Source organism: Callorhinus ursinus, unplaced genomic scaffold (genome assembly GCF_003265705.2).
Source record: "Callorhinus ursinus isolate GAN/ISIS: 27379988/994484 unplaced genomic scaffold, GSC_fseal_2.0 scaffold4, whole genome shotgun sequence".
Classification (NCBI taxonomy): domain Eukaryota; kingdom Metazoa; phylum Chordata; class Mammalia; order Carnivora; family Otariidae; genus Callorhinus; species Callorhinus ursinus.
Window position 1 is genome coordinate 97,506,411 of NW_027397066.1, and position 12,617 is coordinate 97,519,027.

Sequence of the window (12,617 nt, forward strand, 5' to 3'; positions counted from 1 at the left end):
ACATCTTCTTTATCCATTCATCTTTTCATTTCTCCCACCACCAACCTTTGTGCTCTTCTTGACATATATTTTACTTCTAAATAGGTTATAAATATACATTTTCATTATGTTCGCTTTGATCAGCCAATGGCCTTTAAGGAAATTTTATTCATTAAGCCTAAAGAACCTCCTTTAAAATCTAAGTGTGCCAGGGGCACCTGGGTGCCGCAGTGGGTTAAGCATCCAACTCTTTATTTCGGCTCAGGTCATGGTCTCAGGTCCTGATCTCAGGGTCCCGAGATCCGCCCCCCGTCGGGGCTCTGTGCTCAACATGGAGTGCGCTTGTCCCTCTCCCTCACTCTCTGTCCCCCTGCCCTTCCCCCTGCTCATATGCCTGTGTGGACTCTCTCTAAATAAATAAATAAATAAATAAATAAATAAATAAATAAATATCTTTAAAAAATAAAATTAAATTGTTTGTGCCAGTGCTAAAATTTTTCAGCTTTTGATTTTGAAGGTATCGTTATTTCATCATTTTTATAAAATATTTTATTTAGTATAGACTTCCGGGTTGATTTTTTTTCTTTCTGTATCTTAAAAATGTCACATCATTCTCTTCTAGCCTTCACATAATTCATCTTCTGTTGTTGTTCCCCTGAATGAAACATATCTTTTTTTCTCTCTGGCCACTTTTAAGATTTTTTTTTTTTTTTTGGTCATTTGATTATGATGAGCTTAGGGGTGTGTGTGTGTGTGTGTGTGTGTGTTTAATCCTGCTTGGGGTTTACTGAGCTCCTTGGACCCATTGACTGATATCTTTCATTAACTCTGAAAAATTCTCAGCCACTATGTCTTCAAAAATTTCTCCCCCTTTATTTTTCTTCAATTCTGGAACACTAATTGTAACTGTGCATCTAATGTTATGTCACAGGTGTTGGAAAGCTCTGCTCAGTTTAGTTTTACATTCCTTTTTCCTCTTCGTGCTTTGGTTTAGGTAGTTTTTTTAGCTGTCTTCACCTTCTCTGTGTAGAGTCTACTGTGAAGTTCATTGCATAAATTTCTTATTTCTGATTCTATATTTTTCTGTTCTGGTATTTCATTTTATTTCCTTATAGTTCACATTTTTCTGTTGAAATGTTCCCTTTCCATAATTATACATTTTGCCCACTTTTCTACACTGTGATTTAAAATATTAACCGTAGTTATTTTAAGGTCTTTATTGTCTAATACTAATATCTGAAACATCTACAGATTAGCTTCTGTTGACTCTTTTTCCTCTTATTGTCTATGATTCTCATGTCGTTTCACTGCATATCTCATAAGTTTTATTATATATTAAACATGTATGTCAAAGAAAATAAAGATTAAAATCAATGATATTTAACCTCAAGACATGTTTCTTCTTCTATCAAGTTGCTTCAAGGGTAGTAGAAGGAATCACTCTAATATATACTTCAGCTGGTTCTGGGCTTTGTTGCAGATTTTGTTAGATTCATTTAACCACTGGCTTCAAATATTTTGATTTTGAGATTAATATTTTCTTCAGCTTGGCTTGAGATCTAAGCCCTGGCAAGACTCCAGAGATCTCTCTTTGTTTTTCAATTTATTAGCTAATTTTCTGAACTGTAGGAGATCTCAGTTTTATAGTTTAGTATACAGCCTTTCAGGTGACCGGGAACTTCTCTTTCTTTTCCTAGCTTTTCACCTTTGAGAGATCTTTCTCCACTTTGCTGCATTGTTCCCAACCCACAGTGGGCTCTAATTTGAGCTAAATAAAAGTTTGCTGCATACTGTGAGGACTTCTTAGCTACTCAGCCCTTCTGCCAGCTAAGGGCACCTGCCTACATGTGATGAAAGCCTTGTGTGTCCCCAGAGAATCTTTCACAGCCTTTTCCCCTCTCCCACCCTTCAGTAACTCAGGAAAGACCCTATACATCTTGAGGATCTTTCTCAGCCCGTTTACTCTGCCTCCGGTCTTTAGCTCACTACCTTCATCCACCCGGTGATCCTGTGTACCTGGAGGAATGTTCTTTCGGTTCTTCTGCCCTGCTCCCAGGCTGCTGTCTAGTATAAAGTTCCTCGTGGCTCTAGGGAGTACTCCCTCAATTGTTCTGGTTTTCTGACAGCATTTAATACACTGCTATTAGGCCTTCAGTGAAGGCCTTGTGTGAAGAAAATTAAAGGATGGGCAGAAAATGAGATTGCTTGGGATACTAATTAGTCATGTCAGACCATATGCAGCCATTACAATTCTTGAAATGTACTTTTCTTTCTTTTGCTATTATATGATAGGTTCACTCACTTCCTACCAAGTGCAAAGATGAAAGCAGCTGTGGGGGTGGGGGAACCTCTCTCCTAGGATGGTCTCCACCTCCTTAGAATATTTAGGTTTTTCTGTTTTTCTGAAATTCTTGGATGTGTTTAAAAACAAAACTATGATTTTTGTACCTTATTCAGTTTCTTCTGGGTAGGCTGGAAACTTTTTCTTAAGTAAGACCAAAAAAGCCCTAACTATAAAGAAAATATTGATCAGTGTAACTTCATTAAAATTCTATTTACCAAAAGACCCCATGAAGAAAGTAAACATGTGGTACATGGGTAGGACAAGATATTTTTATACAGGTAACTAAAAAACTATTTATATCTAAAGTATGTAAAGACCTCTTGCAAATTAATAAGGGAAATGTAGGCATCCACCCCCCCAAAAAAAGAAAACACAAAACAAAATTTCAAAAACCATTCAAAAGATTTTTAAAAAGTATTTTATAAAAGGGGCTATCCAAATGGTCAATAAGAATTTGAAAATGTCTTCCAGCACATCATGGCAATTCATCAGGAGAAAGCAAGTGAAAACAACAATGCCACATCACTTCATACCCAAGAGTCTAAGATTTATGAAATATTGGCCAGAATGTGGAGCAACTGAAACTTTACACACTGCTAGTAAGAAAAAAACCGTCTTAGAATACTCTTCTAGCATCCATTTGCCAGTCTGCCAGCATCTGCTAAAGCTCAATCTATGTATACCCTCTGACTTGACCATGCTTAAGTCTATGACCAACAGAAGTGGGTGTACATATATTCACTGAACTACACATACAAGAGTGTTTTAGTAGCACTGTTTGTAATCGTCAAGAATGGAAGCAACCCAAATATCCTTGAAGAATAGACATAGATAAATTGTGGTATAATCATGTAATGAAATATTGTAGAGCAATAGGAATGAAGTATTGCCACAGATGACATGATTGCATCAAATAGTAGTTGTGTTGATTGAATAAAGATAGACAAATAGATTCAATTTTTACAAAGTGCAATAAGAGGCAAAACAAATATAGGATGATAGAAGTCATGACATTTTTTTCTGGTTGGTTAATGAATGGGTATATATGTGAGAGGTTTCTTGGTCTGTTCTAATATTCTTTTTTCATAATGGAGGTGTCAGGTATCCATTTGTAAACATTCATTAAGACTTAGACTCTGGGCATTTTATGTATGTTACACTTTTATTTTTAAGAAGTGGCAGAGCTGAACCTCAAATATCTAAAATCTTATTCAAGATGACTAAAACCAATGTTACTATTTCATCAACCTAACAATTGTTAAGGGGCTCATCTTTTCTTTTGTCATCTAATAAACATGCACGGTGGCTTCAAAAAGTCAGTATTCTTGCATTTGAAGAATGTGATTTTGCTAGGTAAAAAGTAAAAAACACATATCCACCACAGATGGGCAGATGCCTTAGGGCAAATGCCAGACTTTGTCCTTAACTTTTCAGATTCACATTTATCATAATTTTTGACCTCTGATTAGTCATATCTGGCTACACGCAGCCATTACAATTTCTTTCCTACCTCCTACCAGTTCAGTTAGGCATTTAAAAATATATTTTAAATATATCATCCAGAATTGTTAGGTGTTCTGTTCAGGAATGGTTTATCCAGACATCAAGTATGCCAGATTACCAGAATTATCTTGAATCTTATTAAATATTTCCAACACATTATTTTGTATTTCTTCTTATCTCTAGCTCACAGCATGTAAATTCTCTAGTCTTTATCATTCATGGTTTATAATTTCCGATTATGAACTCATTTTCAATGAGGATTGTTTCCTGTTTTTTGGGGGGGAGTGAGAGAGAGAGTGCATGTGTGGGGGGCAGGGTCCGAGGGAGATGCAGAGAGAGAATCACAAGCAGAGACCATGCTTTGCACAGAGACCGACAGTGAGCTTGATCTCATGAACCTGAGATCATGATCTGTGCCCGAAATCTGACAAGTCTGACACTTAACTGACTGAGCCACCCAGGCACCCCTTAATGAGGACTGTTTTTGATAGGCACTCCCCAAATACTGGTTTGTCCAGGCCAGATTTCAAATTGTTTTTATTAGGACCCTGTGAGTTTCAACTGTTCTGAACCAGTTTTCTGCCAATTTCTCAGCTCAGTTTTCCAAAACCATGTAGGTAGCATTGTATCAGGCCCCAGAGCAATGAGTCAAGCTTAAGGTTTAGATACCTCCTCAATGAGTCTTTATCCTTTCATATACCAACTTAGACGGGTACCTACATGCAGCTTCCCAATGTCAGTAGGCACAGCTGCTCAGGCACCTATCCCTGGATGGGATAGTCGGTGGATCCCTGATTTACTTGGGAATATACCTGTTCCCCATATTGTACAAACTTGAGACACTATTCTTCATTTCTCCTTTGAGTACTAAAACCACAACCTCAAAGGCCTTTGCTTGATTTTTATAGCCTTCTGTTTCCTGCTTCGGCTAACATTGACCAAATTATCTTCTAGTTACCTTTTAGTTCTAGAAATTGTTCACTCCTTTTCTTATTTGAAAAACTAACTGTATAGTTTGAAAGTATTTTATTATACCTAACATGTATGTATGTGGCATTATATGTATTTGCAGTGAGTGGGGTTGTCTTTCTATATTAACTTGGCTTACCATATTGACCGGAATTTTGTTATAATTTGAAAAATCTATGTGTTTACTTTTTAGAAACAACTTTTAGAAACAAACTGGATTTCCGGAGTCTTCTTTATTTACACAAATGTAATCTTTCTCCCCAAACATTTTACTGGTTTAGAACTCAAGCAAAATTTGGGAAGAGTCCCAAGATTGTTGGGCTATTCATCTTTATCATTCACTTCGAATTAATTATAGAAGACATTTTTAAAATTCTGTATATTTGGAGATATGCACTGATTAGCAATTGTTTGTAATTGGCATAAATGTCCATTTAAAATTTCTATAAGTACACATATTTAAGCGCAATGAACAGGCTTCTTTGAAAAGCTTTTATTTCCCAGATCAGTTCCCATGAAACAAGCCACCTGCTCGCCAGCCAGCTGACAACCTCAGCTAATGATCTAGTGATTTCTATTATAAAAGCCCATCCACTGCTGCCTCCAGCCTTCCTTTTTGATGAGTGCAGACACTCCTACCCTGTGCTCACCCAACTTGTCTCTCTAAAACACAATACACCACAGCACATTCAAGTATCTTTTATGCATAGTACAATACATACATGTGCATTTGTCTATGTTAAGCCATGTTCTTCTCCCTCTTATATTAAAATATAATACAGTAATTTCCCTCATGGTGTTCTGTTTGTCACTGTTCACCCAACACTGTAAAGAGCAAAAGTTTTGCCAGCATCTGATGCCACATCATGTGATGTACTATTTATTAGGCTTCATCCTGTTTAATTTGAAACTTCCTACTCAAGGTGACATTTCATATGTCAGGATCAATTGTCTTTCAAGTTAAAACTGAGCAGTTTTGGTGTCACCGTCCTCAGATTGAGGCTGTTCTAAACTTCCTATGTCCCAGAATGTGTATTCCCTATGTTCTGTAAATCCTGCTAGCAAAAGTTTTCTCAATGATTTATAAAATGCATGTTCGGAACTGCTCCTTAAATGTCTGCTATTTGTTACCTAAGGCCTTTTCAAGGACTGCTATAGAGGCTAGATTTGTTTGTTTCACAGAAGGTGTACCATTGAGAGACCTTATTAATTATTCTAAAAGGCACCACTGTACTATATAATTTAGAAAACTTTAAAAATTACAATTTTGAAAAGAGAAGTTTTGCATCATAAAGGGCAATAATGCTCCAAACCAAGCTGTTGAGTCTGTTTATGAAATATAGGTGGGGATATTTTCAAGAATTTTAAAAGCATGAAGTTAGAGATTTTGCCTACCATACATTTACATTAAAATACTAATTTAGTATTTAGCACTTTTGACTATATAACCTAATATTTTAAGGCATTTCTGGATGACGCAAAATTTGAAAAGTTAAAAAAAAAAGACTTTTGGCAGTATATGAACATTTGACTGAAATTCTAGAAAATTGATTGTTTAAACAGGCACATTCTTTCATATGAATGATGGACAGCTTCCTACAAGGATTACCAGACTGAACTGAGAAGTCCTATTCAAGCCAGAGTTGAGATAATGTTTAGGACTAGTCCAGGCTGGTGAAATTTCTGAGGACTTTCTTTTTTTTTTTTTAAAGATTTTATTTATTTATTTGACAGAGAGAGAGAGCACAAGTAGGCAGAGTGGGAGGCAGATGGGGAGGGAGAAGCAGGCTCTCCACCAGGCAGGAAGCGAGATGTGGGGCTCAATCCCCAGACCCCAGGATCATGACCTGAGCCGAAGGCCGCTTAACCGACTGAGCCACCCAGGCACCCCTTCTGAGGACTTTCAAATGAACTCAATATAGTGAACAAAATCTGTAAAGAAAATGAAGTTCTAATCTTATTCAGCTTTCCAGTGAAATAACCCAAGTTAATATTTCCATTATGGAATCCTGAGAAGTTGCTAACATAATCAAATGCTATTATTATCCCAAATCTTTTTGTTTTGTTATTTTTAATAAACTAAAGGGATTTCTGTCACTATGGAGTCAGAACGTAGAATCTTATATGTCTATTTGCACACACACACACTCATTCTAAATCAAGTGTTATTAAACTTGAATCTAATTGATTTTTCTCCTTCTTAAATTGAATTCATTTTTCTAAAACTAATATTACTAACCAGAGAAAACTTTCCAACAAGTAACCTTCCAAAGGACCCTGAAATTTACCCAGCAATAATGTCATTTTTTTCGCATTCTTCTAGTTTGTCCATTTTCTTCTTTTTTAGAGAGATTATTCTGCATTAGACCTTTCCTATTTGATTCCTCAAGAAAGTCAGTGATGAGTTATCTTACTTAAGTATTTTCTATGATAGAGTAAGGATTTATAAGGACTTGAGAACTGAGTATAATAAAGTAAGATGAAAATAGGAACAAGCTCTATTCGTAGTCAATATATAAACATGTCTTATTAATATGATAGAGACACTATTCCAAGATCCACTGGTGAATTGTATTCCATTTTCCCTTCAGGTTTTCTTAGATTAATGTTTACTTATGATGAAATATTATGAAATACTTTCTTTGCCACTTCGTCTTATTACACTAAAGCAACAGGACCATGCCAAGAGAGTTCTGCCTTCCTACAGTTTTTTTTTAGAAGTTTGAATAGGTTGGGTACCTAAAAGTATATAATTCTTATAAGTATTATTTTTATGTTATATCTGATTGTTTGAAGTAAAACTTTTCTTTAGAAATGAAACATTTCTCACTGATGACCTCTTAGGCCATTGAATTGAATTTCATTTAAGTAGTGAAAGATTCCTCAAAATATTTCTGATTTTTATGGAAAGACTATTTTCCTTAATGCTGTCTTTATTTTTAAGGAATCACTTCATTTTCCTTAAGGCTAAAAGGTGATTTTTTTTTCTTTTTCTTGTTTCTAAAAGGAGCATTCTTTGGAAATTGTCACATGTCTCTTAATGACAGTGTTGCCCAGAAGAGTTCCATTGTTAGTCTCATGCCTGCTCTGTGCTGGGCTGCCAGTTCCAGATGCTAGAAGGAAACGGAATGCAAAGACAGATAATGGGAGCTTCTGCTATTACTCACAAAAAAAAACAAAGAATAAATGTGAGTTAAAGCTGTCCATTTCAGTATCTGAAAACATAATATTTCCAAGGAACTTAATTTTAATTCATTCTACTAGATATATAACTTTGTCTATAAAGACAAATTCAACTCATAAGCTACAAATAAAATATATTTTATTACTTCCAATCACATATCAAATGTGTTCAAAATTCCTCTTATGGAGATGTGAATGTATATACCCCTTTTTTCATGGATAGCAGAGAAGATCTTGTTAATTTCACAGACACAGCAAATGTATGTAAGGCTATTTATGGACAGTTAAGAATCATGCGTGCTAACTGCTGAGTGATTGATAAAAAAATAAATTTGAAGTAGTTGATGACATCACAAATGAATTAGCTAAAATGACAAATGTATTTCCTGACATTGATTATTTTCATATATTATTAACTTTGTACACATAGAGGTGTTTGCAACTTAAGTATCCTTACATTTCTGTTCCTTCCATTTTTTAAAATTCCCTTTTAATAAGTATCATATGATCTCACTGATATGAGGAATTCTTAATCTCAGGAAACAAATTGAGGGTTGCTGTAGTGGTGGGGCATGGGAGGGATGGGGTAGCTGGGTGATAGACATTGGGGAGGGTATGTGCTATGGAGAGCGCTGTGAATTGTGTAAAACTGATGAATCACAGACCTGTACCCCGAAATAAATAATACATTATATGTTTAAAAAGAAAAAGAAGATAGTAGGAAGGGAAAAATGAAGGGGGGGAAATCAGAGGGGGAGATGAACCATGAGAGACTATGAACTCTGAAAAACAAACTAAGGGTTCTAGAGGAGAGGGGGTGGGGGATGGTTTAGCCCGGTGATGTGCATTAAGAAGGGCACGTATTGAATGGAACACTGGGTGTTATACGAAAACAATGAATCATGGAACACTTCATGAAAAACTAATGATGCAATGCATGGTGATTAACATAACATAATAAAATAAAATTTTAAAAAATTCCCTTTTAACTATAATGCTCATTTGGTTTATGTTCATGAATTTTTCATTTTATTTCCAGCTCCAGGTGATTTGTCCAAAGGCAAATTTCAAAACTTTAACCATCATTTATATAACACTTTCTGTTTTCTAAAGTTATTATTTTTTAAAATTAATTTGTATTCTGTCAATGCTGTCTACTTCATTTATTTTAATCATGTTTTTGTCTTTTCCCATTACATATGTATTTTACTCCAAAGCAAGTTTTCCAGGAACATTTTAAGCATAATTTTTACCCTTTTCTGTTATTATTGCTACAATTTCAAACAATTTCTGCTTTCAAGATTGAAGCTGTGGAAGGAATTATGTGCAACCTCAATGAACATTCAGTGACATGTTTAGAGAAGAAAATTGAACCAAAATGCTAAGAAACGTGTACAAATTTTCTAAATCCTCCCAGAGTTCACAAAAAAAAATTACTTCTCCCCCCCAACTTTTGATAAAATGAAAAAATACTTAAAGCTGCATAAAAATTACCAAAACATCTCCATGATGCAAAATTACAAATGATTTGAAGCCAATGACTAGAAATATTCATTTTCGACCAATTTGTCATTTTGAGCAATTTGTCATTATGATTGATTTGTCAAATCAGCCAGTTTATTTTCAACCAATTCACCGTAGTTTAATAAAATTGTTCTGTAGTTTCTGGGTATTACCACTGAAATTTAAAGACCCCTTGGAGAGAAATTCCGTTCAAAGTAAATGTTCATAAAGTCTTCTAAGGGAAGTACATTTTTTCTTTGACCCTTAATTTTTATTCCTGCCAGGGCATTCAATACCTACGTATGCAATATACTCCAATTTGGTAAGTGCATTTAATTTTGACCAAATTTAATGTGAAGGTGTGGCATACAAGGATCTTAAAGGTACCAACTTTGCAAGACTTAAAAATTAAATATCTCAAAAATATATCAAGGAGTAAAAACAAAAGTTACAGAAAAATATGATTAGCATGGTTCTACATTTGCACAAAATAAAACAAAAGTCTGCATTTTTATGACAAACCACTAAACAGATGGAATTATGGTGAAAGGAATTATAGGTAAGAATTCTCATTTTTATTTGGTAGCTTTTTGTGTTATTTAGAATACTTATAAACATTTAGTACTTTGATAATTTAAAGATTACATGGTTTGGGTAACTAGGCAGCAATCTGGCTAACCATACAGAAAGGTCTTGGCATATGTCGAGAGGAAAGCATCAAAGTCTAGGGCAAGAACTGCAAAGTGGCAGACCTAGGCAGAAGCTTGACATTCAGAGGACTGTACATGATAGGATACAGACCCCATGGGAACATAATGAGTGTCCTTGATTTCCCAGAGCCCAAGGGAGGATAGATTGGTGCGCTGAGTCTCTCCTGCCACTGAGATAGAAAACAGTAGGCTTCCTAGGTTCTGTCAAAGCAAAAATTGTACCAAAGCTAAACAAGGAAGGAAAACTTTATTCAAGACTATTGCAGGGACACCTGGGTCCGTCAATTAAGCCTCTGACTTTTGATTTCGACTCAGGTCATGATCTCAGAGTCCTGAGATCAAGCCCCACAACCAGTTCCATGCTGAGCATGGAGCCTGCTTAAGATTCTCTCTCTTAAGATTCTCCAATTCCATGCTTTCTCTCTAAACAACAACAGAAAAGAAAAGACTATTGCAAGGAGTGAGAGACTAAACTCAACTCTGCCAAAAGAAAAGTTGGGAGGGCGACTTAAGTGTTGAAGGGTGCTAGTGGAAAAGTACTGGAGAGTGTTGGGGGTAGATTCATCAATGGGATGCATCAGGCACACTGAATTATTCCCCAATTTTTTCTCTGTGATTAAGCTATCTGTTTACTAATTGGTACCCATTGAGTTTAGGCTCCTACACTCCAACAAAGATATAGAGACTTTATCTTCCTTAATGATTGCATTTCAAATCAACCCTGGGTTGAAAAAAATGGCAAGAAGCTTTTAAAAAAGGGCAGAGAAAGGATTTACAATTATAAGTTTTTTAAGGAAATTCTTTAAGAAAAAGGTGATGAGGGGTTTCTGGTTAGGAAGAAGCCTGTATAAAGCTCAGTCATTAAGGAGAACATTGAGGCCATCCTGGTCATTTCTTTAAATTTATATCCCATAAGGTCAAGATTTCTTTGTCTTTCACCACCTAAAGAATCCTGATAAAAATGCTACAATAACCAGATATGAGCTAAAATGAGTTCATAAATAAAAAAATAACATATTATGTAAGGGAGCCTAGTAGTCAGAGAGACAAGGTGAGGCAGATTTCAGAACACAAAAATCAAAGATACAGAACTGCTTGAAGAGTTGGTTGTACAAATATCTGAAAACTACATAATAAAGCACTTAAGAAGATTCAGTGCATCACACAAAAAATAAGACACACTCAGAAACCAAGTTTATCCTTAGCAAACTAAAGAAATCAAGAAATGATTTAAACAAGTCTTAAGACTTGTTTTATTGGTCTGAAAGATTAAGTTCCAAAATATATCTTACAGTACAAATACATAGAGATAGAAATTGTATGGGAGAAGATAAGAAACAGGAGATGTAATATAACAAGTCCAAATGGTGCTGGAGGGGGTGAAAATATGAAAGAGTGGCAATAACTAAACAAATAGTAACAGTAAAAATTCCTACATAAAAAAAAAAAATTGTGAGCTTGCAAACCAGAAAGACTCACCTATTTTTCAGGTGGATGATGAAAAATTACATATACCTCTTATCATGGTAAAATTCTGAATCTAAAGGATAAAAAATAAAAATCTTTCAAACTCTCTGACAGAAAGAAAAAGATAACTACAAAGGAAGAAAAGAAAAGAAAGCAGATGTCATACATCCATACTATTCACCATACTGGAATTTAGAATATTATATATGCTTCCTAAGGAATAAGAAAGCTATCAAAAGCATCTGAAAGAAAATACTATCCATCAAATATCTAATATATGAAATGATGTTCAATTTCACAAATAATCAGAAAACAGTGTAAAGGTTAAGATCATGAAGGAAAAAAAGTCATAGAACCAAAAAGCAATTGTATTAAGAGTAATCAGTACACTGATTTTTTCAGAAATCTGCAGAAAATGAGAGGGAGTAACATAAGGTTTCTAGATGATTGCAACAAGAAAAGGTTATCAGGTAGTATAAGGTTCATAGAGGGGCGTTTAGGGAGGAGTGAGCGAAAATTGCGTAGAAGGAAGATTGGGAGACAGTTTCTAAGTCTCTTTCCATTCTGCCTGTCTCACAAGCACACTGCCTTTGCTCCAACCGACCTTTCCAAGGATGTCTGTACAGCAAACAGCTCTGGGAGACTGAGATAACAAAGGGCAGATTTGTTTACTGGCCATTGCAATAAAAATGCTGTCTCTCTATGACAACAATCAGGCAGTCTTATTACCCTTTTGAAAGATCTGCATTCCCTAAGCTCAGGGTTCCTCTCCTATAATGCATCCCCATGTGTGTGTGTCACCTGACCTACCCTGTGTCACCCTGAAGGAACTGGTTTTCAGGGAACTGGTACAAGAAAAAAGGACGATACTCTGGCCACTGCTATTGTTGTAATAAATTGTCTTTTGTCTTTGGGAAGGAAAGGAAAGGAAAGGGAAGGGAAGGGAAGGGAAGGGAAGG